The sequence below is a fragment of the Rhagoletis pomonella genome, unplaced genomic scaffold (assembly GCF_013731165.1).
Source record: "Rhagoletis pomonella isolate Grant_MI unplaced genomic scaffold, Rhpom_1.0 Rhpom_scaffold_00013, whole genome shotgun sequence".
NCBI classification, from domain to species: domain Eukaryota; kingdom Metazoa; phylum Arthropoda; class Insecta; order Diptera; family Tephritidae; genus Rhagoletis; species Rhagoletis pomonella.
This window is the reverse complement of record NW_023458567.1, coordinates 1,192,325-1,210,201: the sequence shown is the minus strand read 5'-3', so window position 1 is coordinate 1,210,201 and position 17,877 is coordinate 1,192,325. Positions and strand designations below refer to the sequence as shown.

General features: G+C 35.0%; 1 protein-coding gene across 1 annotated transcript in view; it reads right to left on the bottom strand.

The window, feature by feature from the left end:
* The window catches only part of LOC118748449 (cell wall integrity sensor MID2-like), a 107,805-nt gene extending 93,048 nt beyond the window's left edge, over positions 1-14,757 (bottom strand). The window contains exon 1 of the mRNA XM_036482891.1: positions 14,691-14,757. The gene's annotated coding sequence lies outside the window, so the exon portion shown is untranslated. The remainder of the gene's footprint in view (positions 1-14,690) is intronic.
* Positions 14,758-17,877: the final 3,120 nt, after the last annotated feature.

Genomic DNA, 17,877 nt, shown 5'->3' with positions numbered 1-17,877 from the left:
GACCTCTGCTCCCACGCCCCTGAAAAATCACGTTCGCATATATTAACAGCAAATATGCCACTCTACCTTCAATTTGTGCAACAGCTCTTCAATCTCTTCAATTCTGCAGAATTTATGCTCATATGCATATTTACTTAGCACACTTGCAGCTAACTGCTGGCAAAAAGCACACACTTGACGGGAACAAGCGCTTTACATGTTTTCGTTGTTTTTGCTATTTTCGTTGTTTTCTCCCCTCCACGGTATTTATGTTTTACAATGTTTATTTGTAAGTGTATTTGCTTGCATTTTAATTTCATGTGCCACATTTGTCTGCTCGCTTGTTGCAATTTGCAAGGCGACTCAAGCGCTTCCCTTCGCTCCTGCGCCTTCCACACGAGCACACTCTGTCCACCACCATTCGCCTTAAATCATCTCCGCTTGTGCTTTCTTGTTATCATTGCCAAGAGTTTGTTATTATTTAGGGCGATTTTTTTTTTCGTTGGGGCAACCCTACTGCATGCAGCTGCGCGTTTGTTTTATAGCTTCGCATTGTGAGCTGTTTTTTGTTATTTCATTATTTCTTCGTCTGCCAGGGGTAGGGCGCTGCAAGTGTTGCATGTCTGATTTCTTGTGTTGATTTTCCGCACTACAAGTGGCAAAGCAGCTGAAAGTTGCTGCATATTTTATGTAGAGTGTCAACCAGGAGCAGTGCAAAGTGGAAGTGGCAGCGATGCAGGATAAAAAGCATTTAATAGTACTGCCATGAATTTATGTGTGTGGCAGATCTTATGCTTGGCGAAAGTTCTCGCCTTTGCGGCAGCTACAAGCTCCAAAACCCAAGTTTAGTTTTGATTTTTTTTGTTATTTCGCAGCATTGCAAGCATGCAGCAGCACAATGGATCTTTTGTTGTTTTTGTAGTTACTTCATTCAGAAATAGTTCTTTTACTATTATCTACAGCTGTTGTTTACCTAAAAAATGTGTAGTTGCCGAAGCTGAACCACTAAGCAGCGTAAAGGTCGTCCTGTTTTCTCATAGAGTTATCTTAAATAAGCATTAAAAAACGTTTGGGCGAGTCGGCTATATTAAAAAATGGACTCTGAAGCGAAAACGTGCTCGCAAGAAGAGCGAAATAAATGTTGATAAGGACAAATCAGACAATAGACAGTTGCCTAATAAGCCTTCACTGGAAAGACTTCCCCCAAGAAAAAAGGTTTAACTCTCAACCATTTTATTGTTGTCTCTCCAAATATCTCGCCGAATTCTCTGTCTATTGGCCAGAATCGCAACCCCTTCGCAAACACATTCTTTGATATACTTTCTTATTTCAAATATTACATTCCTCTCCTTCTCAGCTTTTGCAGGCTCTGTATCGAGCAGCATTCCTCTTTATATCAACGAGGCATGCTTTGTCTTATCAATGTTTTTTTTCTCGACTGCACCGCTTTCTGTAGTAGTACCTACTGCGACCACAGATCCATAAAGTATAATCGCATCTAAAATACTAGAAATGTGCCGTTTGTCCAGTGCAAAATAATCAAGATCTTTGGTTTCGGGCTCTCCGATTCGGTGGCAGCCATACAGCTTTAATTCTACGAGGTCTATGGACACGAAAATTGGCTTGACTAGTGTGAGATACTACCCAATTAAACAGTCCCTGGTGGAGAAAACAACCTTAAGAGAGAGTCATAGGGAGAAGGAGGGCGAGGGAGAGAAAGCGAGAAGGAAAGAGAGGAAAAAACATTCTTACTGACTTGGTGGTTTGGTTCATTTTCAGTCTGTTAGTGGTTACTTTAGAAGACCAGAAAGCAGGAGAAATTGAATCGAGAGCAAAGCATCGAGAGAAAGTCGAAGGGAGAAGGGGAGAGAAAGAGAAAGGGAGAAATAGAAAGAAGGGGGGGGGGAAGGACATGCTTTCTGACACAGTGGCCGGCATCATTTTCAGTCTGTTAGTTAGTGTTAGTGAAAAATATTGATCAATTTGTCTTCGAAAGGATCTTTTACTTAAAAAATGTTATTTTTCTTTCGTAGAACCTGTTTGCAATTCTCAGCCGCCTTATAAAATTTTAAAAAGTATAAAATCGTGGAAAAGCCTTGATGCGTTTCCTTTGGAATGGATTTTGATAATAAAAAAAGATAGATTATTATATTAAATATGCCACAACTTGCACGAATACTGATGTTAAAGGTTTGCCAAGCAATTTTCCCTTCAACACTTTCGACTATCGCCCGATTAGTTTTTCAATTTCCCTCGGGCCACTTGGCCAATATGTAGATTATAAAATAATGAAAATGAGATATTTATGAAATCTGAGTTTGCAATCAAAGCGAGCTGTCTGTCGTCACCAGCCGCCAGCACATTTCCGATTGAGCGCACATGTTGCAATTATTTTAGTTAGTTTGTCATGCAGTTAAACCCAACCCCTCCACCCCAACGCCGCCTTCAATCTCAGGCTACGAGCGTGAAGTGCAGATGTGCTTCGCATAAATATTGTCCAAATAATAAAATTGTTTCCACGTTTTCTATTTTAATATATAGTAAATGGAAAATTATCAGCGAATGAGGTAAACAATTACATGAGTGCATCCGTGTGTGCGCAGGCATATGTGAGCTGCTTTAATTGCAAACCTTTTGATCTCTTCTCAACTCTGTTGTTCTGCTTTAAATAATTTGTTTTTAATCGACGATGTTTATGAGTTACATTTGGTTGTATGCATTTTTGTTTTTGGTGTATTTGTGTGCATTGTACGGAAACCTGCTAAGCATTTAGTGAGTAATTGATGCGCATTCTCTAGGCGTTGCTGACATTTATGGCTTGTATCTGCCAACAATTATGGTATGCTGGTTCGGCAATCAACATTTTTGCAGAATTTGGAAATTTCCTCGGTTGCAAAAGCCTCAAAATGCAACTAATTGGATTCTTGATTTAAACCAACCTGCGGCGTATATACAGTGACTCAAACAAGTCTTCATATGTTGACTTTTGCTTTTAATATTTATTCACAATGTTGTTATTTTTTTACCGACTTTACAAAAAGGAGAAGGTTATCAATTCGTCGGAATATTTTTTTATTATTATTTTTTTTATGTATGTTACCGCATAGCTTTGGACCACGTTAACCGATTTCTATTTTTGTATAGGAAGTGTGTTACCTCATAGGTGGTCCCATACTAATTTGGTTTGAATACGATTATTGGATCATGAAGAAATTAACGATAAACCTAAATTGTTATATGGAAATTGAAGTAGTTTGTTTTTTGCTTAAAACTTACTTGATTGTTAATGAAAACTCTAAACTTTTTTCCAAAATTTCAAAAAATTTAATATAATTTCGAAATTTTTAATCTGAATTTTTAAAAACTTTTTGGCTATGCAAATTCATAGCGCATGAAATTTTTTATGATGAAGTTCAAGCGGCTAAAAAAATTTTAATAACCTTTTTTTCTTACGGCTTTTTGCACCTTTTTTCCATATAAACATAAATTTCGTATAGAAGAAAATGCGCAAGACCGTTCGTAAAAATAAAAAAAAATCTACGCCAGTTTTTACTAATTACACTTGTCATATTATTAAAGATGAACGCAAATTCTAAGCTACTTTAAACATTGTTATCTTAAAATTTAGAACTTCAAACCCAAAATTGTTCCTATAATATTTAAATTTAATTTTTTTTTTTCTAAAAATTTTTGATCTACAAAAATTTTACTAAAATAAGATTGTAACAAAAATTTTATTATTTATTCTTCTAAACATGTTTTTTTCAAAAAGGTTTTTGTTTCGAATTTTTCACATTTGTCTATTGAACAAATATTTATTAAAACAAAAATCTGTTTCCAAAAAAAAATTGTTGAAGCCTTTTTTATTATGTGCGTATTCTAAAGACTTTGTTTAAATTTTCTAAAGGAAAAATTTCTTGTTTCGATTTATGCATTTCTTTCCAGAAATTTAATTCCAGAAATGGCTAGTTGTAAATAAAATCTTGTTTAATCTGTATTTTGTTTTTCTATTTTAAGTACTTTATATAATGATTTTCATGTCTTAGTGAAAAAATTCTACTAAAATACTTGCTATAAACAAAATTATAATGCGAAAATTTCGTGAGACCGTTATAAAATTTTCATTCTATTCTGAAAAAAAAAAAAACAATTTCCAATCAGGCTGGTCGTCATAGAATTTTTTGTGCACTGGCTTTCTGCAAACCTTTTTCGATTAACCAAACTAGTCAATCAATTGAGTCGCCTTTTTACAAAAAAAAAAAAATTTTAAAATAATATCCAATTATGTAGGCAATCAGGCAATAGGTATGTATGTGCTGTCGCACTTGTATACTCTCAAATTCACACACACATACATACATACTTAAAAAATTAGATCATTTCCTCATAGATATATGTATGTGTAACTGGACATATGCATTTACCTATGATTATGCATATTACTGTATGTTGTAACAAAACAATTCTCAGAATACAAAAATTTATATGCGTTTTGCAACTGCAATAGTAACAACTATTTTTGGGTGGCAATAAAGTGGAAAGTTTATGAATAGGTACTAATTGCCAGGTGAGAGAGTAATTTAGAAAGGCTTGCATTATTTCTGCCAAACAAAGTTGCACATAATTGTAATTTATGGAAGCGAGGCAACGTTTGAGAAATGAAGTTTCCAAAAATATTCATTGAAATCGTGATTCCTGCGGTGGTCAAAATGTTCGTCAAAGTAATTTCATTACGCTTAGGGACGTGTTTTAACTAATGTGAGGAAGCAGCGTCACCCACACTTAATGGGACAATGAGCCGGTGTTTGATTGTGGTTTTTTTTTTTGTTATGATTTTCTTTTCTCGAAGAGTAAATGTCAAAGAAGTTTAGTTGTTTTTTTTTCTAATACCGATAGTTTTTCTAGTCAGAAATTACCTAACAGCCAAACGTTTTCTAATCTTTTATCAAAAATCAACAAAAAGCAACAAAGCATGTTAAACTCTTTTTAACCGAAAGAAAAAGGCTTGCAGCTCTCGGAAGTATTTTTTTACTTTTTTTGCCTGCATAAACCAATTTCAGTGACTCGTTTTTTATTGGAAAGCTGCAGTCCCAAAATTATTTGGTCTTATTCTGATAGTTGCATCATGGACAACGTAAATAAAACGCGATCATAACTTTTGACTATGTTAACGGATTGAAGTCGGTTGTATTTACAGTGACTGAGACAAGTGTCTACGTGTTGCTTTTTTATTTTTTTGCGTAATGTGTATTCACAGTATTTTTCAACAATTATTTTTTTTTTTATAAAAATATTGTCCAAGGTTAGCAAAAACCAGTACAGTACAGGCGCTTTGTGCTTACAACAACAGCTGGAGGCTCATCCCTAAGCTAAAACATCAGAACAAGCTCCCCAAACTGTCCTTTACTCGGTTCCTTTCTGCATGTAAAAATCTTGCCTCATTGATAATTATAATTCTGAAATATGTATTGCTTTCATTTTCTTTTTGCGGACATTAATTAGAGAACGACGGCTTCATATATTTTGCTGTAATAAAAAGAACTAATTTGCTGCTAAGCAAAATGTGGTTTGATGTGCGAAGTACGAGTATGTTTGAACATTGCATGCACATAGTACTACATTTGGTTACGTATGTGTATAAGTATTAGCTAAGGGCTTCTTCTTTGTGCTAAAAATACTCATGCATTTTTGCTAAATACTAAACAAAGATCTGTTACACAAGAGACTGTTTATGGGTGTCCAGTGATGAATTTGCAATACGAAATTCGTTATGAAAACGGCCAAACGAATTTCGTATTGCAAATTCATCACAGGGCTATGAAGAAGTTGATATTGCTTAACCTTAGAACCGTGAGTTGGGCGCTCAGTGCCCATATTTATTTTTGATGTAGAATATCGGGTGTTTGGGAGGTCCAATTTGATTTGCTTTCAGCGCGAAGAATACTCAGTAGAGTCTTCTGTACGTTGGGCCATGTATACGCCGCACAGTTTTCTATTTTTGAAAAAAAAAACTCAAAATAAACGAGAAGAGATAGCGAAATAAATGTAATGGTGTTTTAAAGCTTTTGTAGATGGGGATTTTAGGGAAAAGAGTCTCGTCTGGTAGACCTTGACCTATAAATTTACTTTCTAAAATATATAGGTTTGAATTGTTTCCCTTTTTGGGCTTGAAACCATATTTTTGCTGTTCGTACATTAAGGAATCTATTTCCATTTTCTAATGAATCGCAAAAAGTATATTAAAATTTTTTCTTAGGTAAAAAAGACAAAAAATCTAAAATTTTACTTTTGAAAGTAATTTTAAAGGTCTGGTTAAATAAAAAATAACCTTTACCTCAATAGCGATCTTAAAAAGTAAAATTTTCTGATTTGTATTCTTTTGACCTAAGAGCAGTGTGCAGTGATATGAACTTAAAAAAAAAAAAATGTTTTAAATCGAGTTTTTGGTTTCTGCGACCATGGAAATGGATTTCTTGATGCAACATTAGCAAAAATATGTGTTAAAAAAGTTCCTTACATAGTGGTTTCATAAAAAATGCATATTTAATATTTTAAGGTTATTTTAACGGTCAAGGTACTCAAGCGTATCGATACCAAAACAACTTGATATCGAAAGAAAAGTATCGAGTGTGCACTTATATTTACTCGCATCGTTTCATCCCTAATGATAGTTAAGCTAGTGAGCAATTAAATTCTTGAGTTTCTTTGGAGTATTTATGTGTAGTTTAAATACTTTCAAAGCACCCAAGAGTTGTGAAATAGACATGTAAGGACTTGCCTATGAATCTCGGTGACATAATTAACCTACATTGGGAACACAATTATGCATAAATGAAATGTGAAAAGTCCTTACCGAACCCACATATTCAAAAAAAAATTTATTGTAGTTCAAAGGTCGCATAAATTGCTTTTTGCCTTTTCCGCCAAACGATAAGGTTTATCATAAAAACAAAATGTGTAATCGTGCAAATATCTACAAAAGCTATAATTTGCGTGTGTTCCTAATAATAATCATTTCTGAGATATAGTCCTTAAAAATTTGAGTAAAGTTGTGTTCTCATAAATTTGTTTGGAAACTTTTTGACATTTAATAAATTTTGTTTCAGACATGGGTTGGATGAGAACTTTCCACATTTTATTTATAATGGTGCTCCCAATATTGGTGCCCATTTTCAGCTCTATGGGAATTATTGTTAGCTTACTCCTATTTATTAAGCTAACTTGACTGGGCTAGAACATAAAATTGTAACGAAGGGATTTTTAGTGGACATGTAATGTAATGCCTTCAAAGATCATTCAGAAAGAACTTTTTCGCAATATTGGGTTACTCTCGTCTGCCCGTTGTGGGTAGATCCTATCCTGGTCCAGCATCAGCGTCATTTACTCTATAAGAAATTCTACTGAGCGTATTTTATTAGGATAAAAGGTTGATTGGATAAGGTTTAGCAGTAGACAGTCACTAATAAGGCGAACCTCTGCTGGAAAAATCAGTAGAAACTATCCAGCGCTGAAAGAAAATATCAGTAAGGTTTCTTTGAGAGGAAAGCATGAGCTTTGTATTACTCAGTTTTTTTTTCGAAGAATCGCATTCTTTCTCACAATTTTAACATTTTGTGATGACGTGAAATAATTTTAACAATTCCTGCTTTTGAAATTTTTTATTGCATACTTTTAGGCGCCTATATGTATAATCATTAAGCACTGCGATTTCGAGTTAGATGATTCGTTTTTCAACTCACCTCGTCAATTGCTTTATTCTGCTGGGCGATTAAATTTGTTTCTGTAATGAATTTTACAATTTTCGTTGGTGTATTTAATTTATTGTTATTTTTTATTTTATTTGATTGATATTATAGTTTAGGAATATTACTTTTTTTACCACCTTTTCACACTCACAAAAATGTTTACCACGCAAATACTTTTTCACGATGCTCTTTCATCGCGCAAAATTAAAAAATAAAAATCATGTCCGTCCATTTCAGTTACTTTTAGAAAAAGACATTCCTCTATTATAAAAAAATTCAACAATATCGTCTGCCAAATTCCCAGAAGCTCAGCACATCTTTGGATGTAGCAATTCAGGATTGAAGCGCAGCAACTCAAAGCTAAGAAAGCGTCAAACGAATTATTTACTTGCAACCGAAATCGAAGAAGCGCTAACGAAATTTCGATATGTATGAGAAGATGTGTGTGTGCGTGCGTGTGAAATGGTCGAGAGGACCGCGAGCGAATCGAACGAACCGAACACCATCAGAGACGCGTACGTTATGCCACACGGCAAAAGGATGCAACGACTGTTAAGCTGTGAAAAGCGAGCAAATTAACACAAACAAACACACACACAGGCCTAGTCATACGAGCGAACGATAAACGAACGAAACTACAAAAGAAAAAACAACAAAAAAGTGACTTTAACGAAGTGCAGGCCGCAATGACGCGCACAAGTATGAGTGAGACGGGTGGCGCGTGTGCGAGCGAGAGTGTGGAAAGATTGCGAACTGCAGTCTAACAACAACAACAATTGAATAGCGGGCAAGCGAAGTGCACTCATGCATGTGGATGTGTGTGTGTACCTCGACTGTTGTGTATTTGTTTATAAAATAACTGAACTGCTGGTATGCTGTGCCGGCGGCGAGTGACGAGTGGCGAGTAGCGAATGCCATGGGCCGCAAGGGCGAAGGACAGACAACACATACAGCGCAAGCTGTTGTTTTTGTTGTTGCTATTAGAGGTCGTTGTGGCAACAGCTGAGGCAGGTGGTCGATGCCATGCGGCCGATTGCGCAGGAGTTTGAGGCCTGTGATGTGGCGCCAGCAGGCGAAATGGGCAGCGAATATGCGAATGAAAACAGAAACGGAAAGCTAGCAGTATACAGCAGCTGATGTGTACTGGGTGTGTGGCTGGAGAGGAGGCGAGATGGTAGGCTCGTCAGGGCGCGCTTGCCTTGCTGCACGTGACTTTTCGAACGACGATGACGACGCCACAGCGAAGCAGGCAGCGAAAGAGGAGAAGGCAAAAATGAAGATGAATGTGTGCAGATGATGAGCGTTGCAGGCAGGAAGGAGGAGATTTTCGAAAAACGTGGCGAGAAATGTGGGTTGCCATTTGTGTATGTTTGTGCGCGTGTATGTGTGTGAAGTAGGCTGAGAAAGGAGCGAATGTAAACAAATAAGTATATTAAAGGGGCAAGATAATATGAACTGCAATAGTGGAATCAAAGGAAACTTTAAGCTGGACTTATGCCGCAAGCAAAGAAACATTAAGTGGGCGAACTGATGGCTACGCTCAGCAATAATTTACTTTGATCCGACGTCGAAAATAGCAACAGAAATAAAAATAAAAGACCGGCGGGCAATTGCACACAAACAGGAAAGGGCGAGAAGCAAAAAAAAAAGAATAAAGCGGCTGACCACTAAGCTTCTCAATAAGAGCGTAAGCGTGTTTAAAGATTCGACTCTGTGTCATTTGCAACTGCATGCCTTGCATGCGCCAGCCACCACCACACAGCCAACCCGCTGCACCACAATTTGCGCCGCCCACGCAACGGATGAATGAGTAGCGGCAGACAAGCCAGCGCAATGCACGCCCGCACTCGCACACAATGCAACGTCATGCCGCTGAGCGGAAAAGCATTAATACAAATGCATATTCAGTCAGTTTTTACTTTTTGTTTTTTGTTTTTTTTTTCTTTTCCAGCGAAAAAATTTCATTGAAAAACAGCGTGTTGACACACAGCTTAGGGGCATACAGGTAAACGCGCGCCTGTATGAGTGAGTGTCGCTGCGTGTGTGACTGCGTGTGCAAATTAAAAACAAAATAAAATCTTAATTTCTCGCTTCCCAGCCAGCGATAGGCTGCCTTCTACTTCGTGCGAGATTTTGCAGTTTAAATGAAATAATATACGCCACGCCGGCGGGGGCGTATGAGCAACATTCACTTATAGTGGAAGGGGTTGGGAGAGCTTTGAATTCGACGCTCATGAAAAATCAAAAAGTGAAAGCGGATATTGAAATGAAGTTATGTAAGTGCTTAGACTGTTGTGAATGGCAAACCATTTTGGCTGGATGGTTGAATGTCACTCGGCGGCTTTTGAAATATGAACAGCAGCGAAGCGCTGAGTGAAATATGTACGTTGAACTTTGAAGGTCAGTGGGCGGTGAATTGACTACAGCGCAGGCAGCCAAATTTTTACCAAAATTCCAGTGAACTTCCAACCTGCTGCTTTGATTCTTTTCATGCTATGTTAGGCGCGCGCGCTTAAACCGCAAAGTTTTTTAAAAGTGGAAAAATAAGTAATTACTTTGCCGGCAAAAAAAACCTTAATTGCTATGAAAAGGTTATAGAAAAAAGTGCAAAAGACAGAATAACACACTGGGAGTCGAAAAGACTGAGTGGAGAGGAGAGGAGAGGGTAGGAGAGAAGATAAAAGTAAGATGAATAATAAGGAATTACTATTAAAAAATCTTGTGTAAGCATTGCTTAAAAGTAATTAGCTTAAAACCTTCCGAGTGAAAAAATCACACATTAATTTGTTGATTTCCAAGCATAAAATTTTGTGAAATCCTGCTTGTAAGCGAAATGAAAATTTAATGCGCAGGCAAATGCAAAGAATTTGTATTTGAAAGGTCGACAATCGAAAGAAAATGTAAATTCGCTAGAAATAAAATAATGAAAATGAGGGCTAGGCAAGCCGTGCAAATCAACTTTGAACTATGTACCTACCTGCGATGAATTGTGTTCAATTTGAGTGAAAGGGTCACTGAATTCAATGGCATTCAAAAGTGCATTTAATTCAATAAAAGTTCGCCAAACTTAACCAGAAATCAAGAATTTGCAAGAAACAATAAAAAAAAGCTTTCTACAAACAAATTCGTTTCCAAAGGGCTTTACTGAACTCAATTCTTCTTAACTTGGCTCATTTATGAAAAGTAACTGAAATGTAATTGAAATTGCTTAGGTTTACAGTTTACAAGCGACCTGCGAATAATGAATAGATGAACAGATGAAAAGCAATAACTTAAAAGCAAAGGAAACTTACAGTCCTATGCACACATAAATATGTTTGTACATATAAATACTCACAATTAGACGTAAGAATTGAGCTATGAGAATAGCTGCCATAGGCAAACGGCCAGCTGTCGTCCGGCCAACGCACAAAAAACCAACGAAGCGTTGGGGAGGGGGAAGCAAGAATTACATTTTAATTAAAAGCAACCAAATCAAATGCAGGCCAACGAACATCAACCCGTACGTATATTCATGCATACTCTCTAGCACACAGACACTCAAACAGCTATTGATTGTTTAGCTAAATGCGGAGCCTAACAAAATTGCGGTTTGTTGTACGATTGTATTTATTATTGTAATTGTGTGAGTAATTACAAACGAATGAATGACACAAGTCGAGTTGATTTGAGTTGAACGAGTCACTCACTACTCATACCTAGGCAAGCAGGCGAGCAGCGCAGCAGCTGAATTTGTGTGTGCAGCCGTGCGTGAGTGAGTGCGCAATTGTTTCGCATTGTGACTAAAAATGAATTGCGCACAAACACACTGACCTGCAGATACACCTGCTTTGCTGCTTTTTTCGTACATTCTAAACCTCTTGTCGGCCATTTGTGGCAACGTGGTGGCTCACTACACAAAGGATTTACATTAAACTCTTTCGCTTGCTGATATTTATTTATATACTCGTATATCTCCACAGCATTTAGTTATTTATTGATGTTACTCAATTGTGTTCTTAGAACCACATCTGATCGGCTTGTGTCCTGTCTGATTGAAATGCACCACTATCTATGTATGTACATATGTAAGTGCCTAAGAATATCGAAATACGTTGTACTTGCCTGTCTAAAAGATTTCTATTGCATTGTTGCATTAAAAAAAAATCAATTAGAGTGATTGATTTAATTGCTGGCCTGCAGGATCTTTGAAGTCCTTAAGACAAAAGACTTATAGATATAAATACATATGTATGAAATAATGATGAAATTTCGAATATAAAATATAAAACCCTAATGCATATACAAAAATAATTGTATGAGTTTTGTTTAGTAGAAAGAAGTTACGAATTTTTAAATTCTTAAAATGTTTATGTAAGAAAACAATTTCGGGGATTTGTGAATTGAGAAAGTAGTTGCTAGCCACTAATCGTGAAGATTATTAAAATAAAAGTATTTTTTTTTTATAATCAGCTAAACTTTTTAATATAGATACATAAAATTTTCTCAGGGATCTTTTGTTAACGGTGTTCTATACCTATTCGCTTCTAAACAGAAACTCTCATTTCAAGAGCATATTGAAATTTACTTTTAAAGGAAATTATTGTTTTGAGTTATTTTTATTATATCGAAAGCTACATTGCAAGAGAGCTTTCACATTAAAAGTTTAGTAAATAGTCAGCTTTCACGTGTAGCGCTTACTATAGTGAGCTTTTGCACTTAGTGCATAGTATACATATTCAGTAGGAATAAAGCAGCTTTAATTTTTGAAGCTGTGTATAGTCTTTCCTTTTAAAGAAGTTTCTTTAAACTGTGTCGGAAATACGAGAAAAATATAGTACAGAGTTCATGAATTTATATATGTATATTTACGAAGCAGAATTCTAGGTAAGGTGTTCATATACCTAGCTTACGGCAAAGCTTTAGAAATGTATCGAATGCGTAGAATAATAAAATTAATAATAGGAAACTAAGGATTAATTTCGAAGCTGAAACATTTTTGTTGCTGTAATTGCAATGATATTTCTTTATTAAGTCTTTCCTACAAAAAAGCTTTTTACACATAAATCAGCTTTAAAGAGTTCTTGCACAGAGTGAGCTTTTATAAAATTAGTTGAATACTTAATATTGGAATACAATTTAAAAATTAGCTGTAATTTATAACTTTTCTAGAAAGAACTGCGTCTTTAGAAATATTAAAAAGGATTTGCTCTAGGACAAGAAGGTGCCCATCTATAGAGAAACCTTTCTGTGGATACAGCTTTTCGAAAGGGCTTTTACTTCTAAGCTTGATAAAACCAACTAATTCGTTTTCGGTTTAGAGATTACAGATTAAACAATTATTTTCCTACCGAAATGAACAACGCTTTTTAAGAAGTGAGTTTATATTTCAACGGTAGGAGATAGATTTTAAATTTTTTAGATACCTTTAGAATACTATCGAATTACATAGAAAACATTTCATTACCTGACTTTTTTTTATTTTTAGTGAGAAAAATTAATAATTTTAGCTTTTTATTTTTTTTATTTTTAGTGGAGCAAATTAAAATTTTTACTTTTCATTTTTTAAGGCGTAACGCTAAGGCTGCGGCGACGCAGTTAGTGGCTGAGCGGCTTTTATTTCTGAGGCGCGAAAAACCGCTCAAAAATGCCGCACGCAGATTTTTCCGGATTTGCTTGATTTTTGTTTTTTGGGACTTTCTTGCTTTATTCCATAATTTTCGTAAGTTTTAATATGAAACAGTAAATTTATATTTTTACTTTGCTTTTGATAAGTGCCTTGTAAAAAAAAGAAGAAACACAAATATTATCAGGATTTGCGACCCCAAATTTACGCTTCCTATTGAACTTTTTCCGCTTTTTTATATTTTAAAACCAAAACAGTTTAGTTTAAGCTGAATATATGTATACACCGAGGACGGAAAATAATAATAAATAGTAATTTTTTTTCAATAAAAAAAACATGTTCTAAGCGTCGCCAAAGAGTGTCGAATGCACCCAGATATATTATTTCTGTACTCTGTTATAATTTGCAAAGATTTCTATTTTTTCGAATTTAATAATATTTCATTTTTATTTTTTTCGATCAAAAATATTGATTATTTTATGATTTGTATTTTTTCACTTAATAGAATTGATTATTAGAAAACCCAACAACTATACTGGCGTGACTTCCGGTGTATCCTTTTCAGAAGTATCGACACCATATTAATAGGAAAAAGTCTCAAATTATTATTTGTAAGTGAAGAAATAAAAATCATAAAATAAGCATAATTTTTGATCGAAAAAATAAAATATCTAGTTACATATCTATGGTCAAACATTGACCGTTTTTCCGAAATCGAGTTTTATGCATCAAAATGTTGCTAATAAAATGATGCACATACATACAGACATATGTATATAAGTCAATTACGAAAAAAATTATCGGTGATGAGCTTTGAGTGTTTCGCCATCGATATAATAATTTCTGTTGAGCAAAAAAAAATCTGAAAATAATGTTTAAATGCTGATTTATATTATTTTACTCAAGATGATTACCGTCCCTGGTATTTACGCTAGTAGTAAATTATATTCCCGAAACTCATACATATTTCCGCATATACAACTATTCTAGGCACTCCTTCTCCCACCGCTTCTGTTCCATGATGAACCTCATCAGTTCACACATTGCTACGATTCCTATACGCCCACTAATTTTTAGCGCAAACAAATGTTGTCTTTCAGCGCGGCTGATCATTTATGAGATTAAACAAATAAATTCATTTATGTACATCTGCACGTGCATGTGTTTGTATGCGTCTATATATGTGTGTAGTAGACGCGTTTAGAAATCAAGCAGAGCGTGCAAGTGACGCATACGCCATGGCTGACAGCTGATTGATTGGAAATCGAAAAATTCAAGCAACAACTGAAGCGGCTAGTCTTTATAAAGGCTATTGATTAGAATCATAGAAAAAAAAGTCTTAAAGGAAATTGCATACTTACTCAGACTTGTCGGCAAATTTAACGCGTTGCGAAAAAAGGTGCTTTAGCACTTTTGGCAAATGTTTTGTAGATGTTAAGAAAATTTTTATTAACTTTTATATTTGGTTTGAGGAATTGTATATGCATTTGTGTGTCTGTATTTACTCTTAAATTCGAGTTTTTTGGGGTTTTTCTCCCTTTTATGATTTTTTTTTCTATTCAGCCGAGATTTTTTTTTACGGATTTCCACGATTTGTTTCACTGTCTATCTTTCTAGTTCATTATCGGCCTTTGCGAATAGCACAATGTAAGTAGCTCCTCCTTTCTGTCCCTTTCGTCCCCCTTTCTGCCCCTTAATATACTCTGTAAGTAGCTCAATGGCTTGCTAGCGTCTCAGCCTCGGATTGCGCGCTTTTATTTCAATGCAATTTACACAAAATTAGCTAATTTAATCTGCGCTTTCAGCATCGCTTCTGCTACTTAGTGCATTCATCTATTATGAGTTTATATATACATACCTACATATGTATGAATGTGGTGGTTTGATTATAATTTTCGAAAGACTTGCATAGGAATTGCAATTTACACGTCGCTTGCCGTCCGCTACAAAAAAACCTTAGTCTTTCTCCAGCTAAATATATATTTAAGCAAAAACTGAACCTTTTTTCACACGCGCCACGCGCTTTTTATTCGCCTTTGACACATCTCTGTTATGCTATGTACATAGCAACACTACAGCCTTTTGATATATGATGCGCTCTTTATTTCTTCTTCTTCACTAAAAAAAAAAATCCTCTATTTTATTTCATTCGTTATACACCAGCACCGTTAACTTAGTTGTTTGCCAGTTGTATGCGCGTCGCTTTTGAATGCCGTTGCGAGACTGAAAATCGTCTGCGTTGTAGCATTCACTGGCAGCTAGCGGCTGCAGCAGCGTTGATGGTGGTTAAGTTGGGCGGTTAGCTGGCGCAGTGGGCAGGTGTGTGGGCTGTAAGGCGCGCTGGCTGGCTGTTGCGTTGCTTCATCTTTTGCGCTTTTCTATGTGTTTCGCTGCAGTTGGAAGATTTCTTCTAAGATATTTACTATGTGTAGCTGTCAGAGGATTATGATAATGATGATGTTGTGGATATCTTGCTTTCATTCCATTTTTATGGGCTGCTGTTGGACAGCGTTGAAAGTGACAGTGACAGCTGAGCGTGCACGGGTGTGTGTGTGAGTATTGCATGCACACTGATTTGGTTTGCTGATAATTGAAAAAAAAAATCTATAGTTATTCACAGAAAGGTGATTAAAATCAACATTTTGCTTAGGGATGCTGCAGTGTGGGTAATGAAATTTTTGTTCAAAATCTCAAAGCAACAACTATCAGCAACTGCATGGAATTTTCCGATTGCCTTCATTTGCGAAACAAACCTAAGCTAGTTCGCAAGCTTTTGAGGTATTGCCCTGGAAAGGCTTATATAGAAGTGAAGAAAACCGGTTTGTTCAAAAAAAAAAAATTCGGTTTATTCGATATTTGAAAAATCAAGATTTCAACTTTCTAATTTCAAAGTTATAATTAATTCCAAAAATTATTTAAAAAATTCAATGCAATGTGAAATAAAAATATAGGTTCCAAATGCAATAGGAAATTTCTTTAGAATTTAAAAAATTAAAATTTTTTGGATTCACGAGGACGAAGGGATAGTTTTTAAGCTGATATAGTTAGAATAATGAAATTCAAGGATGTTATCGAGTTTATATATCTAACTCCTTAACATATAATTTTTTCAAAAACAAATATTGCGAAATTTCAAAGATAAAATTTTTAAAGGACATGTTCAATGCTTACCAGCTCTTTTGCACCAGAAACTTGAATCTGTTTAATTTTTGCAAGATTTCCTCTTTAACTTGTTATCCATATTTCTTGTTTAAGCACATTTCACTGAATTTTTTTATATCATTTTTAAATTACTGACGTCAGAGTGAAAAACTAAAAACGCAATTTTACTATATTTGGCCCATGTTTTCGCGAATATATTGATATTTGTATTTAAAATTTACTATCGCGCGGTGTTATATGTATAATGAGCTAGACATTTATAAAAAAAATATTACTAATTAAATACAAAAAAAAATATAGCCAATACTGGTCAAGAAAAGGAGTTTCTATTATTGCCATCAGTGCAAATTATTTGGCAAGTAATCCCGGGATTTTCGGGACCTTAAAAAGGCCGGGTTCCCGGGATTAACTTTCCTAATGAATCTTCTGAATCAGTGTACGAAAATAAACTATATTGTACGTTACTATTTCGTTTCGTTTATTACTTTAACAGTTCGGTACAATACGAAACAAAACGGCTGAGTTCACTTTGGTGATAGTACACTACAGTAGTTTAGTAGTTACAGACGAAACAACAAACGAAATGAATCGTGCAGGGAAAATATTTTTATGTATGTACATATATGCAATAAACAAATACAAAACGTATGGCTGCAATGAATAAAAAAAAATAAAAATGTTTTTTAATTAAATTGGATATGAAAATTTACAGAAAAAATTATTTTTCACGTAATTGAAACGTTTGCATACATATAAAACGTACCCTATGGTACAATTGTCACAAACGAAAAGCAAACGTTTCTCGTTGGGGAAAATGACAGTGAATCTTACAATTTGTTTCTGACTATTTACAAAACTGTACAAAACCACAAATGATATGATGATCGATGAGCAAATGGGAATTGTTTTGTACAGTTTATTTTCGTACCCTGTTCTGAATATCTTTTTTAAGTTTTCATTTAAAAACAATTTCGCGATGGAACCTTATTCTTTATGCAAAACTCGAGATAATGCATTATTTAAGATTAATGTGCCACCATTTTCGTGAGTTTTGCTCATATGTACATACATATGCACATATTTCTTCTATTCTGGGCTTAAACGTATTGCACTCTATCTCCTCATTGATCTCGGACCCCAACTCCATCTAAGCTTAGCACCCTATATTGTATCCTTTATGCTGATCGATTGTATATTTTTTAACGCAATCTTATATGTTTATTATTTTTCTCAAATCTTTGTAGACTAAAACCTTTGAATGACAGCGTTGCTACTTCAAGGCTTCGAAATAGCAGCTATGACTTCTACAAAATGTAAATTACAGTTTTTCCACAATATTTTTTTACTAAAAAACGGCCTCAAGCAGTATCAAGAAAATAATTGTTA